General features: G+C 40.8%; 1 protein-coding gene across 1 annotated transcript in view; it reads right to left on the bottom strand.

The window, feature by feature from the left end:
- The window catches only part of LOC103305135 (elongation of very long chain fatty acids protein 7), a 169336-nt gene that overhangs the window by 64768 nt on the left and 81658 nt on the right, over positions 1-22910 (bottom strand). The window lies entirely within an intron of this gene.

Here is a 22910-nt window from a genome sequence, read left to right as displayed (position 1 = left end):
AACACCCCCATCACACCTCTGCTGCTGCCACTGCCAGCAGTGCAAGCCTTGGCCGGCCCTGGTTACCTGAGCCTCGGGCGGCCCTTGGCAGCTGGGCAGCTGCCATCCAAGGCTTACCTGTGCCTCGGGCTGGCCCTGGGCAGCTGGGCAGCGGCCATCCAAGGCTTGCCTGTGCCTTGGGCCGGCCCTGGGCAGCTGGGGGGCTGAGGGGACTGGGGGACTCCGGAGGCAAGAGCGCGGAGCGGCCAGGCCCGCCTGGGGCCGGGCCTGGCCTTGCCGTGCACCTGCTGCCCTGGCAAGGCTGAGGGGACTGGGCACCAACCACCTTGTGGCTGTGGGCGCCACCATCTTTGAGGGCGTGACAGTCAATTAGCATATTCCCTCCTTATTGGCTGTGGGTGCCACCATCTTTGCTATGGTGTGAGGGTCAATTAGCATATTCGCTCTTTATTAGATAGGATTAACTGGGATTGACTGCATATGAAGTATAAATTTAATCAGATGGCTACACCCCCAAGACAATTGAATTCTCAGTTCTATTTCAAATTATTAAAATTTATTACCACATCCTGAATGTAGCAATTATTAAACTTCATTACCACATTCCAAGTGTAGCAATTTTAATAAATTACTGTACATATTCTTATCTGGCATATTAAGAGTGAGACCATCAAGATCCTTAATGTAGCTTTCATTCAGCCTCTGAACATCTTTATAGAGTGTGTGTTAGTACACTGAGAACTGGCAGTTGACTTATCACTAACTGACTTATCACCAGCCGACTTATCACTAAAATCAGGAAATTTCAAGCTGTGGAGGAAAAAGCAACATAGACATCAAGTACATTATGGGTTTGGAAGCTGTATTTCTCAATCACACTGAGTAGGGAGTGGCTGGAAGTCATGCCTTCACTCTCAGGAGGATTCCTGGCTGCCACACTCAGTCCTTCTGCTGTCTGAAAGCTCTCCCAGCCGGTTGGATCTGTCATTTTGAAAGAACTCTGCTGAAACCTGATTGTTCTGCAACTACATTCAGTTGTGCATTTTGGCATTTAAGCCATCGAGACAGTCTGTTTGCTGAGGTTCTTAAAAGTTGCAAATTCCATGACTTGATTTCCACTGCTATTGGTCTGTCCCAGCACCATTCTGTTGGAAAATGCCCCCCCCCCCCACTCCCCCCAACCACCCGGCGTGCGCGTGCACACACACACACACACACACACACACACACACACCAGAACTTTTTGTATCAATACTATTCATTAATAGAGATCATGTTCTTTGGGATGTGGGTAAAGAGGAAGGCATAAAAACATGTGGAAAATATAAAACCGTACTATTTCATTGAAATGGTTTAATAATATTTTTATTTCAGTATTTAAGAAAATAAATGCCACAAATAAATACGTGCATTTACATCCATTTCACTTATTCAACATGTATGAGTACCTCCTATGTGTCAGACACTGTTCCAGTCACTAGAATATAGTAGATAAAATAAAAGCCCTTCTTTTCAGGGACTGACATCCCAGTAGGGAGGGAACAAAGAACAAGTCAACTATAATACCTTTTTTTAAAAGCATATACACCAGGTGGTAATTGAGTGCTGGAAAGAAAAATAGAAAAAGAAAAAGTAGAAAGGAGGGACATGATAATTGGTCTCAGGTGGCAAAGGAGGGTCCCTTTGATAACATTTGAGTAAACCATCTGCATGAAATAAAGGAGTAGCTGTCTGGGGGGAAACATTCTAAGTTGACGTGTGAATACCAGCCCATGTGAACGCCTGAGGTGGACACATGCCTGCCATGTCCAGGGCACATGGGAAAGAGGCCAGTGTTTGCTGAAGTGGAGTGAGTGAAAAGGAGAGTGGAGGAGGTGGGCTGGATACAGAGTAGAGAAGGGCTTATTAGGCTACATAGTGGGCCCTGGAATTTGCATTTTACTCTGAATTAGTTAAAAATGTATTAGAAAGTTTTAAGCAACAGAGTGTCCAGGCCTTAAATAGGATTTTTTAAGCATCACTTTGGCTGCTTTGTGGCTAATAGACTGGAATGGGCAGAGGAGTGCAAGGTGAGAGTGAACGCAACCAGTCAGGAAGCTGTTGCAATACTCCAGTAAGGGGAAAAAGTTAATTTGGAGCTACAGTGCTTGATACAAAGTGACAATCAACAAATATTTGCTGAACAAATTAATGAATAAGCAAGTGAAACCAAGCTTCTAAAGTTATTCATCTCTTAAAAATAAATGAGATTTATTCTGTGTTTAAGTATATTTCTTATATATATGTACTCTACAATATAATAAACTTCTTAGACTTTCAACTTAACCTATAAAATTTGCTTCTGAACCTAATGCTCTGTTATGTCTTATTGTTCAGTATTATTCATACTTGCTTCTCCCTTCTGATCTGGAAAGATACAATCCGCACTCTATACCTTGTATTATAATCACTCACACACACACCTCCCTCCTGCCACCTTAACACTCACAACTTACAATTCTATGTTTGCATCATAAAATCTTCACCAAGGATACAGCTGAATAGATTCTCATCTTTGGGCATAAGTTCAGTTTCTGGTACATTATACTAGTACTCATGCCTCCTTGTTGCTATAGCAATGTATAATTCTCCATCTCTAGGAAAGTGACCTGGTGGGGGAAAATGTTTTTTAACTAACATTGGTCTGGCCAAAGGATATAGGATAAATTAGAGGAGGAAGGTCTTGGAGGTAGGAAAGCCATTCAGAATGTAGTTAAATGAATACAGACAGGGAATTCCAAGAGCAGTGGAGCGTTGTGAAAATAGCTTAGACTCTTCTCTTGTGTCTCAGTTTCCTAACCAATAAGATGGAAATAATAGTGGTATCTGCTTCATAGGGTCATTGAAAGACTTAAGTGAGAATATACATTCAAATTTCTTAGCATTCTGCTTCCCTTGTATGGTAGGCAGAATTCTAAGATGGTCTCCAAGATTCCCGATGTACACACACTCTTCCACATATTCAATCAAATGCTAATCCAGCTACTGCTGTAAATGGCTTTTGCACGTGAAATTAAGGTCCCAACTCAGTTGACCTTACAATCAGGAGATTATCTACTAGTAAGTGGGCCTGACTTAATCACATAAGCCCTTAAGGAGGAACGAGTTTTCTCTGGCTGATTGCAGAAGTCAGAGATTTGAAGGGGAACTGAATTCTGCCACCCTGAATGAGCATGGAAGCAGATTGTCCCCAGGACTTCCGGAGGGGAACTCAGTTTGGTTGATGTCTTGATTTCAGCCTTCTGATGCCTGACATTCTGAGCAGTGACCACGTCACACCATGCCAGACTTCTGACCCACGGAAGTGTGAACAAGTAAATGGGTATTGTTCTTAATCACTAAGTTTATAGTAATTTCTTATGTAACAAAAGAAAACTGATAAAACTTGTATAAACAAACTCTCGATAAATGTTCGTTCTAGCTCCTATGTGGCTATAGAAGGGATAGAAGAAATGTCAATATTTAGTGAATATTGGCTAACCAAAGAACTTACATGCATATATGCATAGCACATGGACACAGACAATAGTATGGTGAAGGCTTGGTGAGGTGGGTGGGCTAGAAGGACTCAATGGGGGGGGGGGGGAGTATACCTGTATTACTTTCAACAATAAAGATAAATTTAAAAAAGAAATGAGGAAGAAAAAGCCATGGATGGCCCTAAATATCGTCTGGGAGACTGGCAGAAAGATTGCACCACAATGAAATCGAACTTGTCTGGATAAACAAGAAGGAGCTCAGAGAAGGGACTTTACTACTCATAAAATTCAATTTATGTATTCTACCAACAGAGGTACCTAAAGATACTTAGATCCCATATGTGACTTATGGTTTGACTCTTTACCAGGAACTGCAAATATCCATGATACATACAGCTTTCTAAATTTCATGAGGTGAAACCTTGAAACTCCCACCTTGGAGGTTGGTATGCAAGAGAATGTCATCACCTTGAAAGTGAGTCTAGCCGTCCACCTAGGATCCCCTGCTCCATATGACTTTGATATTAACTCCTCTTCTTGCCTGTGCATGTTAGGGGAAAATATATCATACTAGTATTTGAGAATTCACCCAAGTCATTAGTCCTGTTCCTCATAAATGCCAAAGGCCAAAGAAAGTTGAGATTTGGACATGCAGCCTTTGATTAACAGTGAAACATCCAAATAGAGATGACCATGGTTGAAAATATTAGATCAAGAGGGCAGGATAGAGTTTTGGAAGTTGACCCCTGCAGGTAAATGAGAACTTTGAGGAAGGAAGAATATATAGAGAGAAGAACAGAGGACTTGCTCTCTGCTTCACAGCTGAGCCGAGGCTTCTCTGCCCACGCCTGGCAATTCGCCTACTGCATTCCTCAGCCTGCCCTAGGCCAGTGACAGCTGGATTAGCAATTTGTCCCACTCTTGGTTCCCTTCCTAGAGGTTTAAACTCCAGCCATCGGTCAAAGACCTTCTCTTCTATTTTACTCTCAAAGGCACAAGATTCAAGTTTTTGCCTTAGCAGATTACAAATCAGTACATGTTACTGAACTTTCAGGTAGCTGACAAATAGTCAAACTATAAACTACAGGATTAGTAGATCAGTTGTCTGGCCTATAGCACCTAAATTGAGTTTTAAGAAAAATGTGAAGAATAGGATAAAATTATCTGCACTTGTAAAATATTCATCACAAAAGGTTCAGGAAACAACAATGTATTTACTACAGCCCCAAAGAATTCGATTTACAAAACAAAAGTGAAGGAAGGGGAGAAAGTGCAGAACTTTTGGAAAACGCTATCTCACGGCCAGGCACTTGTAAGTAGTAAGGTGCCCAGGGCAGGGGTCGCTTCCTGTGGGGCAAGATATTTAACAGGGAATGTCCTCCTCTTGGAGGCAGCAGCAAAGAATCCTGGCAGCCAAGGCCCATGGACCACAAACAAACACAGGAGCCCAGAGGGCCCCAAGTGGGGCAGTGGTCAGCAGCGCTAAGTCAGAGCAGGATGAAAATGCGATTGTGAGGCCAAAGCAGCTGGGGAACAAGGCGGATCTGTGAGCCGGGCTTGGGCAGGGTGCCTGTACGTGTTGGGCTCTCTTACAGGACTAACAAAGGCAACAATGGCTATTGTGTTCGCCCACAACACTGCCACTCTTGTTTTCCTTCAGAGCCAGTAACTGAAACTGGCTTGGCTATGACAAACAAAAATCATTTTAAGCATTTGTCCTTATTGATGATGCTTATGTGATATTTCATATTTTTCTTTTGTTTATTTCTAACACAGATCAGCTCTCTTTCAACTTTTTATTGGATTATAACATATACAGAGAAAAGCACACAGATTATCAGCATAGGGTTTGGGAATTTTCACAAACTGAACACGTGCTTGTAACCAACATTCAGGCCAAGAAACAAAACATGACCAGCACCTGAGCAGACTTCCTCATGCCACCTCCAGTCTCAACCACCCCTCCCAAGGTTGAACTGAAGCAGATCCTTTACTTGTAAGGAAAAAAAGAAAGAAAAAAAAGGAAGAGTTTACCCCAGACCAAAGAGGGAACAGGAGCCAACTCACAAATTACCAGAAATTTAGTCCACCTACAGTGTAACCCAAAAACCAACTATGAAAGGTGAAGGGATGAAAGGATTTTCTTTAGAGGACCAAAAAACACAGCATTTGGTTTCAAGCTTGACTGGATATGTCATTTGTGGATTTTCCTTTCATTTCAGAGAGACTTTCTAGACATTTAAACCTGTTTGACTGCATTTTCTTAACTAGCTTTCTTTGTCGCTCCTGTTATTAACAATAGGGCAGTGCTTTGATTCTAGCTCCAATAAGGGATGAGGAGGGACAGTGGCTCTTCGGAGTGGTCCTCAGCCTGTCTACACACCAGAACCCTGGAGACTCTTAACAAAACATAGATGCAAGGCTGATGCCAGGTCTTCTGACAGTAGTCCCTTTGGGGAGAAGGGACATAAGAGGAGGGATCACGGAAGTGCCATTATTACCAGATCCCCTCCCACAGCAAGCTGTGGGCTGAAGGAGGGGTCCTGCGGGCCCTGCCATGAAGCGTCCTGAGGACCTAGACAGCATCTTAGAAGACAGTGCCTCTTGCCTGTTCTGTGCTTGAAGCTGAAGTTATCAGAAGTAGCATACTAAAGGAATCCTATCTAATAATAGAGTAACATGTAAATTACCATCACTCCGCTACACCCACGATTGGGCAGCGGGAGGCTGGGGGGCGGGACTCGGGGTGGCCTATCCGGCCATTGAGAGGCACGGATCCGCTGCCACTGAGGGGGGCTATCCTGCTGTTGAGAGGCGCAAGGGGTGGGACTTCCGCCCCCTGCGCCTCTCAACGGCCAGATCCGCGGCCGCTGAGGGGGCCTGTGGTGGACACCCAGCTGCGCCTCTCAACGGCAAGGTAGCCAGGTGTCCGCGGCAGCCCCCCTGAGCGGCCGCGGACCATCAAAAGTGGGGGAGCTGGGTGCCTGTCTGCTCTGGCACCAGTGGACAGGCACCCAGCTCCACCGCGAAAAGCGAAAGCGTGTAGGGGACCCTACACGTACATGATTCAATCATGCACTGGGCCTCTAGTGTTAGATAAAGGGCCACGAGGAGAGTCCAGTCAGATCTACAAATTCCGCCTGGTTAGTCCAGGAGAAATATAGAACCCAAGAAGATGGGAAGAAAGAAGGTACAATGAGCTAAGAGGCTGAGGCAGAGCTTGGAGTAACCTCAGAGCTACAGCAAAAATAGCTAGAACCAAGTTTTGGGCAGAAGTTTCCAAAGACAGGGACTACAACACCATCTATTAAGAATTCTTGCTCCCAAAATGCAGCTTAAACCTGACCTCAGCGCTGTTTAACTACCAATTTATAAGAAATGAAGAAAATAGGAGAATATAAGGGGTTGCAACCAGCAAAATCTGAGATGTGGGAGGTTCTGTGTATGACCAGGTGTGCGCAACTGCAAGGAAGGGGGAGGGGGGAGGATGGAGGGAGAACCAGTAAGAAATTTAAGAGACAAATCAATTAATCACAGTGTGTGGACATTATTTGGAACATAATTCAACCAACTATAAAAATAATAAAAACTAAAAGCAATTAGACAATTGAAGTTAGAATACAAAATAGATATTTGAAGATAAACAGAAATTAGTGTTTAAAATTTTAGGTGTGATAGTTGTATTTTAGTTATATTTTTAAAGAGTCCTTAATGTTTTAGAGCAGTGGTTTCAGAACTTCAGCATGCATCAGGATCACCTGGGAGATTTCTTAAAACACAGATTTCTGGGCCCTGCACCCAGAGTTCCTAATTCTGCAGGATTTTATTGGGGACTGAGATTTTCCATTTCTAACAAGCTAGATGCTGGGTACATGAAGGTCCATATTACTATTCTATTTTTGTTATGTTAGAAATTTCTATTTTAGAAATATTTTAGGATAAGGAAAAAGAAAAACTAGAAAAATCATTTGGCAATATCCAACATCCACTCCTGACTAAAAAAATAAAATAAAATAAGCCCTGGCTGGTTTGGTTTAGTGGATAGAGCGTTGGCCAGTGGATTGAAGGGTCCCAGGTTTGATTTTGGTCAGGGCCACATGCCTGGGTTGCAGGCTCGATCCCAGTGGGGGGCTTGCAGGAGCTCTCTAATCACTGATGTTTCTATCTCTCTATCCCTATCCCTTCCTCTCTGAAATCAATAAAAATATATTTTTAAAAAAATAAAATAAAAAATCTCAACAAACAGGAATAGAACTTCTTCAACCTCATTATACTAATAAGAATCTATGAAAATCCTACAGCTAACATCAGAGGTGATGGCAAAGACTGAAAACTTTCTCCCCAAGATCAGCAACAAGGCAAGGATGTCTGCTCTCACCATTTCTATTTAACATTGTACTTGAGGTTTTAGCTACTGCAATGAGGCAAGAAAAGGAAATAAAAAGCATCCAGATTAGAAAGAATAAGTTAAACTACCTTTATTTGCAGACAACTGTCATCTATGTAGAAAATCTTATGAGATCTACAAAATAGCTGCTAGAACTGATGTAAAAAGTTTTACAATACAGTGGCCACGGAGAGGGACTGAGCAGGGTAGGGGCTGGATGGCTGTCGGGGCAAGAGGCTCTTTCTCTTTCTTCTCTACAACCCCGGGGAGCTTTTCCCCTTCTGAGCCTGCTTCCTATCACAGCCTGGAGGCCCCAGGTGGGTTGCTTTTCTTCCCTGACTGATGTTGGTACCGAATACTTATTCCTCGGTTAATCATATTTCCACATGGAAAGACTTACCTTAAAGCAACTATTTTCAAATGTGTCTGTCACTTGGAGAGCTTGAAAAACTACTGATGCCTGGGTTCCACTTCCACAGATTGTGATGTAATTGTTCTGGGTCCATGGTCGACAAACTGCGGCTCGCGAGCCACATGCGGCTCTTTGGCCCCTTGAGTGTGGCTCTTCCACAAAATACCACGGCCTGGGCAAGTCTATTTTGAAGAGTGGCGTTAGAAGAAGTTTAAGTTTAAAAAATTTGGCTCGCAAAAGAAATTTCAATCGTTGTACTGTTGATATTTGGCTCTGTTGACTAATGAGTTTGCCGACCACTGTTCTGGGTTATGGTCTGGGCAGAGGATCCCAGTGATTCCAAAGAGGTTCTAGTTTGAGAACCACTACCTTAGAGTAATGTATCTTGCCTTGTAACTTCTCTGAACGGTGAGTTTCAGAAGTGATACTGGGCAAGAATGGCTCGGGCCCTAAGGCTTTTTTTGTGGGATCTGACTGCCTACAAAGTTTACCAAGTTTGTTTTACTACTCTGAGCCATAAATTTTATAATAACAGGCCCTGTGGCAAGGGGCAGAGCGAACAGGAGGTGGAAGAAGCCTGTGGTTGTCCAGAAGTGACTTCAGCAAGTTAAGTCAATTTAATTTAGGTAGAAGGCAGTAACAGTGCCCCTGGCCAGATGGCTCAGTTGGTTAGAACATTGTCCTGATAGGCCAGGATTGCAGGTTTGATTCCCAGTCAGGGCACTTACAGGAATCAACAAGCCCACTTAACCACTTATTCAACAGGCCTCAAGCCATCTCATAATTACGTATCACCTCAATTTGTATTTGAAAAAATTTCTAGCCTACAGAAAAGTTGAAAGAACAGTCCAGATACACCTATATGCCCTCCAAATACATTCATCAATTGTTAACATTGTGCTCTATTGCCATCTCTCTGTCTTGCTCTCTCTCTTTTGGGGGGCTGAAGGGAGGCTGAACCTCTATAGTTTAACAAGCATTTCCTAAGAACAAGAGCAGTTTTTTACTTAACCATGATACCATTTTACTCCCAAGAAGTTTAACAAATATACATTATTTAATATATGATCCATATTTATTTATTTTGTTAAGATATATTTTTATTGATTTCAGAGGGGAAGAGAGAGGGAGAGAGAGATAGAAACATCAATGATAAGAATCATTGATCAGCTGCCTTCTGCATGCCCCCTACTGGGGATCAAGCCCACAACCCCGGTATGTGCCCTTGACCAGAATTGAACCTGGGACCCTTCAGTCCACAGGCTGATGCTCTATCCACTGAGCCAAACCAGCCAGGGCAATATCTGATCCATATTTAAATTTCTCCAATTTACCATAAAACTTCCTTTATACCTATTTTAATAACTACGCACTGCATAATTGTCTTGTCTCTTTACTCGCCATAATCTAGAATAATCTCCCTCCTTTTTATGAGACACTGACACATTTGAAAAGGCCAGACTGACTGTGTCATTGAACACCGTATGCTGTAATGATGTTTCCTTATGGTTAGACCATATTAAATATTTAGTAAGAATACTATGTTGATGATCTTGTGTGCTTCCAATCACCTCACATCGGAAAGAACTTGTTTGTCCCATTATCTCTGGTGCTGAGTTTAATCTGTTGGTTAAGGTGGTACCCATCAGATTTCTTCATTTAAGTGTATCTTTTTCTTTTATACTTAATAAATAATGTGACACTATGAAAACATATGAATATCCCATTTCCCAACAGTTTTTGCATCCATTATAATCTGTTATTATAATTGTGATTGCAAATAGTGATGTTTTAATTCTATCATTCCTTCTACATTTCTTTTTTGTTAATCCTCATCTGAGGATATTTTTCCATTGATTTTTAAAGAGTGGAAGGGAGGGGGAGAGACAGAGAGGGAAAGAGAGAAACATTGATGTGAGAGAGACACATGGATTGGTTGCTTCCTGCACATGCCCCAACCAGGACTGGGGATCGAGCCTGCAACTGAGATATGTGCCCTTGATCGGAATCAAACCCAGAACCCTTCAGTCCACAGGCCAATGCTCTACCCACTGAGCAAAACCAGCTAGAGTCCTTCTACATTTTTAACTGGCATTCTATGTAAAGAAGAGCTTCCCTCACCTTCACTCCACTTCCTGGTTTTTTTGTTTTGTTTTTAGTGTCATTATGGACTTATGAATTCTTTGTTTATTTAATGAATTATGATCCATTACTATTATTTGTCTTTATGAAACCAGCTCCTGTGTCCTTTCAGTATATCCCATTAGTCTTTAAGTAGTGTCTTTATTTCTATCACAAGAGGTTTCAAGCTCATCTTTTTCCAAATCTGAAGACAACCATTTCTCCAAGGAGGCTCCATTTCTTTTCATTGGAAATGGTATTTCTCATACCATTTTTCTTCAGTTCTAGTTTTTATTTTTACCTTCCTGGCTCCTGCATCTACCTCCAAGACTTTTCCAAACTCATCCAGGGGAAATGAATTAACCCTCCTATACCCCAACACCTGACCCAGTGTGTGACAGAACATACACCTTATCTTTTATATTGACCAATTTCTATATTGATTCGACAAATATATTTTTTGAGTGAGTGCTTCTTCTACATAGGGTTATCCTAAGCACCCAAGATAAAATTTGAAGCAGCACAAGCACAGTCGTGGCCTTCATGGAGCTTACCAGTAAATATGAACTAGATGATCATACACTTAACTGAAAATACTGTGTGGGCTCTAAAAACAGGCACTGAGTTCTAGGCATACAACAGAGAATCTGATATACTCTGGGCAGATGTGAAGGCATCCCTAAGATCTGAGACATGGATAGGCATTATCAGTTCAAGGATAAGCGGTTTGTGTGTATGTTGGGGGCAGTGGTGGCAGAGGGCTAGGGACATAGTCAGTTGAACAGGTTCCAGACAGAAGTAAAGAAGGAACTTGGAATATCAGAGAAGCCAAAAAGAATGTTGAGGTCTCTATTCAGCCAAAAGCTAGGGAGAGGGGCTATTAGGGTAACTAGAAGGCTGGGCAGATACTGACTCCATCGGGACTTGAAAGCAAGTTAAGGTTTTTAGTTTTTATCATCCATATAACAGAAAGCTATTAAAAGGCTTAAACAGGAAAGAGGCATACTTGGATCTATATTCTAAAATTCATATTGGCTGATGCGGAAAAGATTGGCCGGAGCAAGTGTGCATGTTAGCATGTCAGGTGGAAGAAGGCTCTTTCCTGCAGTGCACATAGTGTTCTAGGGCAGTGGCTGTGAAATATCACTGTCACTTCCTGTCACCAAAGCGAGCACACACCCATTTTGTGGTTCTCTGAAAATTTCTCTAGACAATGGGGAATCTAATTAATGGTCTCCACCCTAACTTAGCTCTCCCTAGCAGGCCCCACGCTCTCTGTTTCCCTTTTTTCTTTTATGCCCTTTTTTCTTTTATACCCGGCAGGGAAATACAAAAATGAGAATGGAGTTCATAATAGGAGCTTAAGAACACAAAGGTACACAAAGCAAATAAACACATTTCAAAAGCCTTCAAAAGGAAGGTGTGCATCTCTGGAGGAAGGGAAAGAAATGGCAAAAAAGCTGGAAATTTGGTTAGATCTTTTGTGGTGAGGAGGAAAGGATGGGTGAGAGGTTAGGGGGACCCGTGTCTGAGCGCAGGGCTTGCCTTCACCCTTCCTTACTCCAAAGATCTGCCCTGTTGCCACCATACAATGTGGCCACTAAAAACCTGGCCTGCCCCAGCCCTGGAAATGGTTGAAAACAGAGCAGTGGCAAGAGTGAATGCAGAGAAGGAAGGCCAGAGGTCTACACTCAGGTGGGGCAGGTAAAGTGTGAGTAACATGGAGAATTTAGAGGTTATATCTGGAGGTAAGTGCAGAGTAACCTGGAAGATTCCTTATAACTATGTACAATCCGTATGCTATGTGAAAGTGTCTAACAGATTTTTTAAAGCTTTCCAACTCCTTTTACAATGCTGGCATAACTCTGACACCAAATCTAATAGACGTGGTATCAGGTTACAAATTTAGGAAACATAAGGGGAAAGAGTAACGTGAGAGTTACCATCTTAACCATTTTCGAGTTCAGCAGTGTTCAGTACATTCACATCCTCATGCAACTAATATTCAGAACTCTTTTCATCTTGCAAAACAGAAACTCTGTACTCGTTAAATAATAACTCCTCACTCCTCCCTTCCCCCAGCCCCTGGCAACCACCCTTCTACTTTCTGTTTCTATGAATTTTACTACTCCAAGTACCTCATATAAATGAAATCATACAGTATTTGTCTTTTTATCCTATTTTATTTACCATAATGTCCTCAAGTTTCATCCATGTTGAAATGGATGGAACTTGGAATATCAGAGAAGCCAAAAAGAATGTTGAGGTCTCTATTCAGCCAAAAGCTAGGGAGAGGGGCTATTAGGGTAATTAGAAGGCTGGGCAGATACTGACTCCATCGGGACTTGAAAGCAAGTTAAGGTTTTTAGTTTTTATCATCCATATAACAGAAAGCTATTAAAAGGCTTAAACAGGAAAGAGGCATACTTGGATCTATATTCTAAAATTCATATTGGATCTATATTCTAAAATTCAAATCCATGCGTCAGAATTTCCTTCCTTTTTAAGGCTAAATAGGATTCCAATAGATGTAAATAAACACATTGTTTATCCATTCATCCACTGATGGATATTTGGGCAGCTTCCACCTTTGGCTCATGTGAAGACTTCTATGAACATAGGTGTACAAATATCTCTTTAAGTCCCTGCTTTCTATTCTTTTGTGTATTTACCCAAAGGCAGAATTGCTGGATTATATTGTAATTTTATTTTTATTTTTTTAATACTTTTCTTCATAGCAGCTGCACAAGGGTTTCAATTTCTCCATATCTTCACCAACCCTTGTTATTTTGTTTGCTTTTTTATTTCAAAATGTAGCCATCCTAATGGGTGAGTATTTAATTTTTTTACACTATAAAATACATATGTTTATTATGGGAATTAAAGATATAGAAAAAATAAAAGAAAGAAAAAAGTAAAAACAATGGAGATAGAAAAGTCTCTTCAATAAACTGTGTTGGGAAAACTGGACAGACTCATGCGAAAGAATGGAACTAAATGATTATCTTACACCATCACAATATTAACTCAGAGTGGATAAAGACTTGAATGTAAGACTGAAACAATAAAACACATGGAAGAAAACATAGTCACTAAATTTCTGGACATTTGTCTCAGAGATATTTTTGCAAATTGGACTCTAAAGGCAGGAAGATCAAAAGCAAAAACAGATGAACTGGACTACATCAAACTAAAAGGCTTCTATATAGCAAAAGGAAGCATCAACAAAACACAAAGGCCACCAACTGAACAGGAGAAGATATTTTCAAATGACACTTCCAATACAAGGTTAATATCTAAAATATATACAGAACTCATACAACTAAGCAAAAAACAAACAATCTGATTTAAAAATGGGCAGAGGCTCTGAATAGGTATTTTTCAAGGAGGACATACAGATGGCCCACAGACATAGAAAAAGATGTTCAACATGACTAGTTATTAGGAAAATGCAAATGAAAACCACGATGAAATATACCTGTTAGAATGGCTACTATCAAAAATAAGAAATAACAAATGTTGGCGAAAATGTGGGGAAAGGGGAACCCTCATACACTGTTGGTGGGATTGTAAATTGGTGCAGCCACTACGGAAAATAGTAGAGAGGCTTCTTAAAACCTTAAGAACAGAACAAGCATATGATCTAGCAACTCCTCTTCTGGGTATTTTCCTGAAGCACTAATTTGTAAAGCTATATGTACCACTATGGTCATTGAAACATTGTTTACACTAACCAAAAAATGGCAACAACCCTGAGTCCAACTAAAATCAGCTCAACCAACCCACTGACCCATAAAACTGTTGTAAACTACTGAGATTTTGAGGTTGACTATTAGATAGCATTATTTTGCAACAGTTAACCTGAAACTTACAACAAATACTAATAGTAGATCTCTTTGGATGAAGAAAATATGGTAGATTTCATTTTCCATTTGTACTTTTAGTGTTTTCCACATTTTCTACTTCCAGCTTGTGTTATTTTTTAAATTGGGTGGGAAAGAACTAGAAGGGAAAAAACAATGTAAATAATTAAGTTTCTTCTTCCTAACTTTATATATACTTAAACTAGAGGCCCAGTGCACAAATTCATGCACCAGTAGGGTCCCTCGGCCTAGCCTGTGTGATGGGATCGAAATTGGCTCTCTGACATCCCCCGAGGGGTCCCAGATTATGGAGGGTGCAGGCCAGGCCAAAGGACCCCACCAGTGCACGATTGGGGCCGGGGAGGGATGAGGGAGGTTGGCTCCAGGGCGTGTCTGGCCCATCTTGCTCAGTCCCGATCAGCTGGACCCCAGCAGCAAGCTAACCTACCAGTCAGAGTGTCTGCCCCCTGGTGGTCAGTGCACATCATAGCAAGGGGTTGAGCGGCTGTAGCATATCATTAGCATATTACGCTTTGATTGGTTGAACGGATAACTGGACAACTGGACACTTAGCATATTAGGCTTTTATTATATAGGATTAGAATGAAATTGTTTATTTTCCACAGTGCATGCATGGCTACAATCAATCAAGCACCGAGAGTTTGACATGGTAAACACTGTAAAAAGAAAGAGGACATCTTAACAACAAAATCTATGCCTGCCTGTCTTGGTGCTCTTCTCCTTGCTACCTTCCCTAATTAGGCAGAGGGAAGACCTTCCCTTTGTCCACTGCCGCTAAAAGCATACACCACACATTTCTGCCTTATTCTAACAACTTTTTTTCTTTAAAATAATTATAAAAATAAGGAAAGGAGAAATTGTGAGCAATCAATATGCTATTCAATTACTAACTAGTTAGAGGAAAAGAATTGAAACGTTGCCCTCACAATATTGAAGAATTCCACCATCTGTCTATGTATAAGTCCAGGTAATACTCTGCCCTTTTTCTTACTTCATGCATCAGGGTAAAAGTTATTTAAATCTGCAGTCCATATCATTTTTCCATATTAGCCCTGATTGTCTTATGTTTGCCAACTGGGTATGTATAGCCATAAAAACATATCCCCTACAAGGACACATTTGAAAAAATTAATGTATCAAAGAACATTCTATAATCTGATGTTACCAGATATGTTTTAGACTAGCAGCTTTCATTCTTCAATTTTACAATCCCTGTGAGTTAGAGACAGGACTTTTTATTAAAAGTTCAGAGCCAAGTAACTAGAAGTACTTAAATCTATCTATACTGTTTATTCAATAACAATATCTAAAGTTTCTTTTTCCTTTTGTGTGGAAGAAAAATGAATGCTGTTTATTGTTTATTTCACCCTGCTAAAGACAAAGGCAGGGGGTTGCAGGGGGCAGAACAACATATTAGGCAGACTATTATTATATGATATTAAAGGGAATCAGCTTCCTCCCAAAAATTAGTTTTTTAAAAACAGAATTTGACAAGTTGGATTAAAGACACTAACAGTTTAAAGAATAATATGTTTTACATAAAAATTATTTCTAGCAATTTAAAAATCTTTGTTTCTGGGTGTATAAATTCTCAAAGGGGGAAAATACTGTATTTACTAACAAAAATTATCTTTTTCCTTTTATTTTCTCATTCTAAAAAGAGAAGGTAAAAATTATGTAAGCCAAAACTACAATGAGATACAATCTCACACCTGTTACGGTGACTATTCTCAACAAGACAACAGATAAATGTTGGCAAGGATGTGGAGAAAAGGGAACCCTTGTACATTGTTGGTAGAAATGGAAATTAGTACAGCCACTATGGAAAACAGTATGGAGACTCCTCAAAAAAAAATAAAAAATATAATTTCCATATAATCTAGCAATCCTACTTCTGGGTATATATTCAAAGGAAACTAAAATCAGTATCTCAAAGAGTCTGTACTCCCATGTTCATTGTAGCACTATTCACAATAGCCAAGATATAGAAACAACCCAAGTATCCATTGATGGATGAATGGATAAAGAAAAGGGTTTGAGCAAAAAGGAGAAAAGAAAAAAGAGAAAGAGAGAACTCCTGGACACGGACAACAGTGTGGTGATTGCGGAGAGGAAGAGTGAATGGGTGGAGGAGGAAGAGGGCACAGTGAGGCTAAATGGTAATGGAAAAAGTAAATTTAATTTTAAAAAGAAAATATGGTGTATGTATATATTAAATGAAATACTATTTAGCCTTAAAAAAAAAGAGAAGGAAATCCTGTCATTAGTTACAACCTAAATAAACCTGGAGGACATTATTTTAAGTGAAATAAGACACTCAGAAAAACAAAAACTGCATGAGCTCACTTATATGTGGAATATAAAATGTCAAACGCATAGAAGCAGAGAGTTAGAAGTGGTTGCCAGAAGCGGGAATGGGGGACGGGAGGGGAAAATGTGGAGATACGGGTTAAAGGGCACACAATTTCAGTTATACAAGACGAATAAATTCTGGAGATCTAATGTACAGCGTGGTGACTATAGTTGACAATACTTTATTGTATAGCTATGTTAATTAGATTGATTTTGGTGATAATTTCACAATGTGTATAAAACATCAAGTTGCACACTTAAAATATATACAATGTCTATTTGTCAATTATACCTTAATAAAGCTGAAAAAAAAGAAGAAAAAATATGTAAGCATTCAACAATGAATTAGGCAAACATAAAGTTAATTGTGTTATAGGTCCACACCCTGAAATGTTAGAGCCTACTAAGAAATGACAACAAAGACTCCTGTATAAAAATGACAATGTGATTGTGAATCACAGATGACAAAAGTAGTAGTTATATGTAGTTGGGAGATTTATATGTCCCACCCTCGGGTGGAAGACCAAGAAGAGCATAATCAGTCCAAGGAAGTCAGTAATAGCCCAGAAGGAAGAAATGGGCACAGTTATCGAAGGAGGGAAGGAGTCCACTAGATCTGAAAGACAATCACACATATCACTACTACCACCACCATCACCATCCAGCAGCACAAATGCTCCCTTCCCTCCCGAAGTCAGGGACAAGAAATTAGATGCTACTCCTTTAAGGTAGGAGTGAAGATAGTGAATATTTGATTTGACTAGGACAAAATATATTGCAGTTTTATGCAAAAGTGCTCTCCAGTGGCAGAAGTAAATAATGACAAAGGGAATGTGTTTTAAATGAGGAATTGCATGACAGACTGCTTTGCCTGTAGGTATAAAACTGGCACATATTCTTAAAATCACAGGTTTAAATTTTCTCTCTTGGCAACTATGATTACTCTTCAATGGGTACGGGAATTGTGAAAACCATTTATCTTGATTCACTTTGCAAAATGGTACAAGGAAGAAAACTGGAAAGTTATACAGTACACATGTGGGGAAAATATATGGATAAAAGGTACCATAATGTAAGCAATCAGTCCACATGACACCATAGGGCTATCAAGGAACAGAAACCAGAACAATACTGCAAAGAGCTCTACAGCCGTCCTCGGGTTGCATGCTGATTCAAAGGCCTCCAAGATGTGAAACCCTGGGAAGTTTATTTCTCCACAATGGAAAGAGGAGCCACAGCTCTTTGAGGGTGTAATTTTATCTCTCCATGTCAGGTAGAATTCTTAGTTCACAAACTCATAACTCCAAGAAATAGAACTTCTTACATTTTTTAACAATCCAAATTAATTTCTAACCTTGACATGTATTCTTACTGGTTTGTTATTTTTTTAATATATATATTTTTATTGATTTCAGAGAGGAAGGGAGAGGGCGAGAGAGAGAAAGAGAGAGAAACATCAGTGATGAGAGAGAATCATTGATCGGCTGCCTTCTGCATGCCCCACACTGGGGATCAAGCCCACAACCCGGGCATGTGCCTTGACTGGTAATCGAACTGTGACTCCTGGTTCATAGGTTGACACTCAACCACGAAGCCACACTGGCCAGGTGCTACTATTTTTTTTTTAACAGATAAAATTACACCCCATTTCTTTCCACAGTTTTCTCAAGGTATGGGAAGGTGGACAGGCTAGAGTATGCCTTTTGTCATCTGACATTAGAGATGGCCCTTGTGATGCCCAGTGACCCTCCCTCTCATCCTCATGTATTTAACAGCTTCTTTCTACACTAAGACCAGCCTCAAGGCCCAGAAATATTTTTTTAAAAAATATTTTTTTATTGATTTCAGAGAGAAAGGGAGAGGGAGAGAGAAAAAGAAATATCAATGAATGAGAATCATTGATCAGAAGCCTTCTGCATGTCCCCTACTGGGGATCAAGCCTGCAACCCTAGCATGTGCCCTTGACTGGAATTGAACCTGGGACCCTCAGTCCGTAAGCTGATGCTCTATCCACTGAGCCAAACCAGCTAGGACAAGGCCCAGAAATCTCTACCTGGCTCTCTCTGGCCTTGTCTGACCAGATAGTATCTCCAGAGAAACTATCAGAGAGAAGGTGAAAGTCCCCTGCTCTCTGGAACCCAAAGGTATCTCTCAACCTCTTGAGATCCATTCTTACCAGTCCTTAGAAAATTAAAATAAATCCACTCCCCTGAGAATAAATGTAATCCACGATCTTTCTGAGGAGAATATATTGTACACGTATATTATGTACTATCACAGAAGAGGTTTGGGCAGCACCCCATAAACAAACACATTCATATTTCTACAGTAAATCAGGATGAATAAAAGGACAAATAGCTTCTCGGTGCCCAAGTCAGGTTTGGCTATTAAATAAGTGTGCTGCAAACTTACAAACTTTGGGTTCCAGGGCCTTTTGGATTTTGTAATCACATGGAAAGATGGTGGATTTACAGTTGAATCTGAATCAGTTAGATAGGATATGACATAACTCCACTGTAGTACAATAGAAATTCCAAAGAGGAAGACACTGCTAAGGGATAAGAAGATCTGTATATATTTCATGGAGGAGAAAACACTGAACAAAGTCTGGAAAGTGTATGGAAATATGTAAAGATCAGAAAATAAAAGGCATTCCATGTGAGGAATAAGAAAACATCATTCTTCATAAGAAAAACACAAATTAAAACAATAATGAGATAATACTATATACCTCTTAGAATGTCTACAATCAAAAAAACTAAAAATATCAAATTGTGGAGAGAATGTGGAGCAATTGGAACTCTCATTCATTGCTGGTGGACTGCAAAATGGTACAGCCACTTTGGCATTTTTCTTATGAAGTTAAACATGTAATACTATACAACCCAGCAATTGTGTTCCTACGTATTTGCCCACATGACTTTAAACCTAAAGCCACACAAAAACCAGCATGTGAATGTTTATAGCAGCTTTACTCATAATCACCCCCAAACTGGAAGCAACCAAGATGTCCTTCATAGGCAAATGGATAAAGAAAAATTAAATATGATTGAGCAATAAAAAGAAATAAGCTATCAAGCCATACAAAGACATGGAGGAATCTTAAATACATATTTATAAGTGGATCTATCTAATCTAAAAAGGCTACATAATATATGATTACATTTATATGACATTCTGGAAAAGGCAAATCTATAGAGATGGCAGATAGAACAGTGGATGCCAGGAGTTCAGGCCAGGGAAGGTTTGTACCTGTGAAGCACAGAGAATTTTTAGGGCATTGAAAATGTTCCATATAATACTGGTGGATATATGACACCTTGCATTTGTCAAAACTCAAAGAGCTTTACAGCACAGAGAGTAAACCTTAAAGGAGGCCAAAAATTTTAAATCATTTAGAAGGTGAGAGGATCCAGGATGAAATGTAGAATGTGACAAAAGAATCTAACTGTGTTACAAATACTGTGTATGAAACAACCTCATTGAAGAAGATGGGGGAGAAAGGCACTAACCTAAGTAATTCTGGAAATAAGAGAAGTCTGTATATGGAAGACAAAAGGAACTGTAGTTGACAAAGTGAGCTTTGGGTTAACAATTCAGAAACCACTATACATGCAAACTAGACTTGAACTATTAAGTAAATAGATAGCAGATGTTGGGAGCCAGGTTTCTCAATGTTGGAGTTATAGACAAGCAAGAGGCAAAGGCTAGAACGATCCATGAGGTAATGGATTACATTTGGAGATATCAATATGAACTCATTTATCTTAATAAGATATAGTTACATATAGAAATACTAGAGGCCTGGTGCACGAATTCGTGCATGGGTGGGGTCCCTCTCGGCAATCGGGGCCGGCTTGCCCAGTTGGGGCCAATTGAGGCTGGCCGGGGGGAAGGACCGCAGGTGGTTGGCCGGCCACAGGAGGTTGGCTGTGGGAGCGCACTGACCACGAGGGGGCAGCTCCTGCATTGAGCGTCTGCCCCCTCATGGTCAGTGCACATCATTGCTACCGGTTGTCTGGTTTTAACGGTCACTTAGGCTTATAGATAGATAGGTAGGTAGGTAGATAGATAGATAGATAGTAGATAGATAGATAGATAGATAGAGATAGATAGATAGATAGATAGATAGATAGATAGATAGATAGATAGATTTAGATATGTGTTTATACTCTGGTTAGTATACACACATCTTCCTGGCTCTATCAGTTGAGAGGGCCCAGAGCAATGATACTCCAGTAGAAATTAGCACACCTAATTCCAGCTCTTGGTTTCCAATACCATTCTCCAACCAAAGGAGCCAGGGCCCCTAGGAGATTCTACTGACTCTAGGATTAGGGCAGGAAATATATAAGATGAGCCTGGAGCATCTTGTAGTGCCAGAAAGTAAGTGGGGATATGTCAAAGTGACACAGGAAGACCTCCTAATGGAGACAGACAAATGTGAGCAATGAAATAAGTAAAGCTGTATTGGATTATAACCTAAAGTATAAAATAGGTATTCATGAGTCCATACTAATATAAATAATTTATGTGATTAAATACTAGAATAGGCAACTTACCCATACAGAAGAATTCTAAATAATTTATGCAGATACTTTTCCCTCAAGGGGGTATCCTTAAGTGTATCTGTACACAGTTACTCCCTCCCAAAGAATAAAGGAGGGGGAAAAAGAGTAACATTACCTCAACCAGGTGAGCAAGGTTAACATCAGCAGTGCAAAGTCATATTGATAGCAGGTACCTTTGATATGACACCCTAGATGAGAATACTTTACCTCTATTGTCTCCCTCCTAAAATTAATCAATAATAATAAAAGCGTAATTTGCTAATTAGACCAGACAGCTGAACGACCTTCTGGACATCCTTCCAGACAACCTTCTGGATGAAGCCGCGGCGGTGGGGGCTGAGGCAGAGGTGGTTGGGGGCAATCAGGCAGGCAGGCAAGTGGTTAGGGGCGATCAGGCAGGCAGGTGAGTGATTAGGGGTGATCAGGCAGGCAGGCAGAGGCTGTTAGGGGTGATCAGGCAGGCAGGCGACTGGTTAGGGGTGATCAGGAAAGCAGGCAGAGTGGTTAGGGATGAACAGGCAGGCAGGTGAGTGGTGAGGGGCAATCAGGCAGGTGGGCAAGTGGTTAGGGGTGATCAAGCTGGCGAGAGGTTAGGAGCCAGTGGTCCAAGATTGTCCCTTAAGCAGAGTCAAAAGCTAAACCAAGGGCCCTAAGATAAGAATATGCTTAGCATGGTCCAGTGGACACAAGGAGGCCAGCGTGAGTAGAGCAGAGGGAGGCAAGGGTGGAGTCACAAGTGAGGACACAGATACAATGGCAGGTGGGAGACAGCTCATGGACGGCCTTGTAGACCACTGTAGAAACTCTGGCTCTTTCTTATTTGTCTGGGTGAAATCAGATGCTACTGAAGGCTTTTGAGTAAAACTGACATGATTTAATTTACGTTTGAATATGACTTAGACTATGCATTGTAAGAAGGTGAGGGCAGAGCAGTGAGTCGGATAGGAAACTAATCCAGAAATCGAGGAATGACATAAGCAGGGCCCAGTAGTCAGATTTTGTTTATGTTTAAGGTGGAACTTTAAAATAAACTTATTTATCTTTGCTTTAGTGTCTCATGCCCCCCCCCCCCAAACCCCATCCCACCCCACCAGAGGACTCCTCTTAAGGTACCACTTCAATCACCCCTCTTCTCTCCCAAAAACCACTGAATACTCCCATTGCCTGGAGAATCAGCCCAGTTGCTGCAGCTATGGGTACCAGAGGTCAGAGCCCGCCTCCCTTTCTGGCCTCATTTCTCTGGAGCACCTACAGGAAGCCTCACTTTGATTTGGTTCATTGGCCATTCCCTCAAGTTTTCTAATACCTTCCTTCCCCTGGCCCATGCTTTGTTATTTCCTTTTACTTAGCACACCTTCCTCATTAACCCACCACCCATTTTGAAATTCTGTACACCTTAAACACAGAAGTCAAATTCAAATTCCTTCATAGAGCCTTCCCTGCTTGCCAAGTGACAGGATTTTCACTCAGATGGCAACTATCATATACTGGCCTATAACGTAATTTCTTCTACCAGCAAACCGCTAAGCTCCAGGAGGCCCCAACTATGTCACAGGTGTCTTTGCATCACTAATGTCTGAACATGGCATGTATATAACAAATGTGTAAAGTGCTTTGGTTAAAAGGATATTCAGGTTAAAAAGCACCTATCCATGCAAACATATG

Source organism: Eptesicus fuscus, chromosome 4 (genome assembly GCF_027574615.1).
Source record: "Eptesicus fuscus isolate TK198812 chromosome 4, DD_ASM_mEF_20220401, whole genome shotgun sequence".
NCBI lineage: Eukaryota > Metazoa > Chordata > Mammalia > Chiroptera > Vespertilionidae > Eptesicus > Eptesicus fuscus.
Note: the sequence above shows the minus strand (reverse complement) of the source record. Positions and strands in the feature narration are given on the sequence as shown.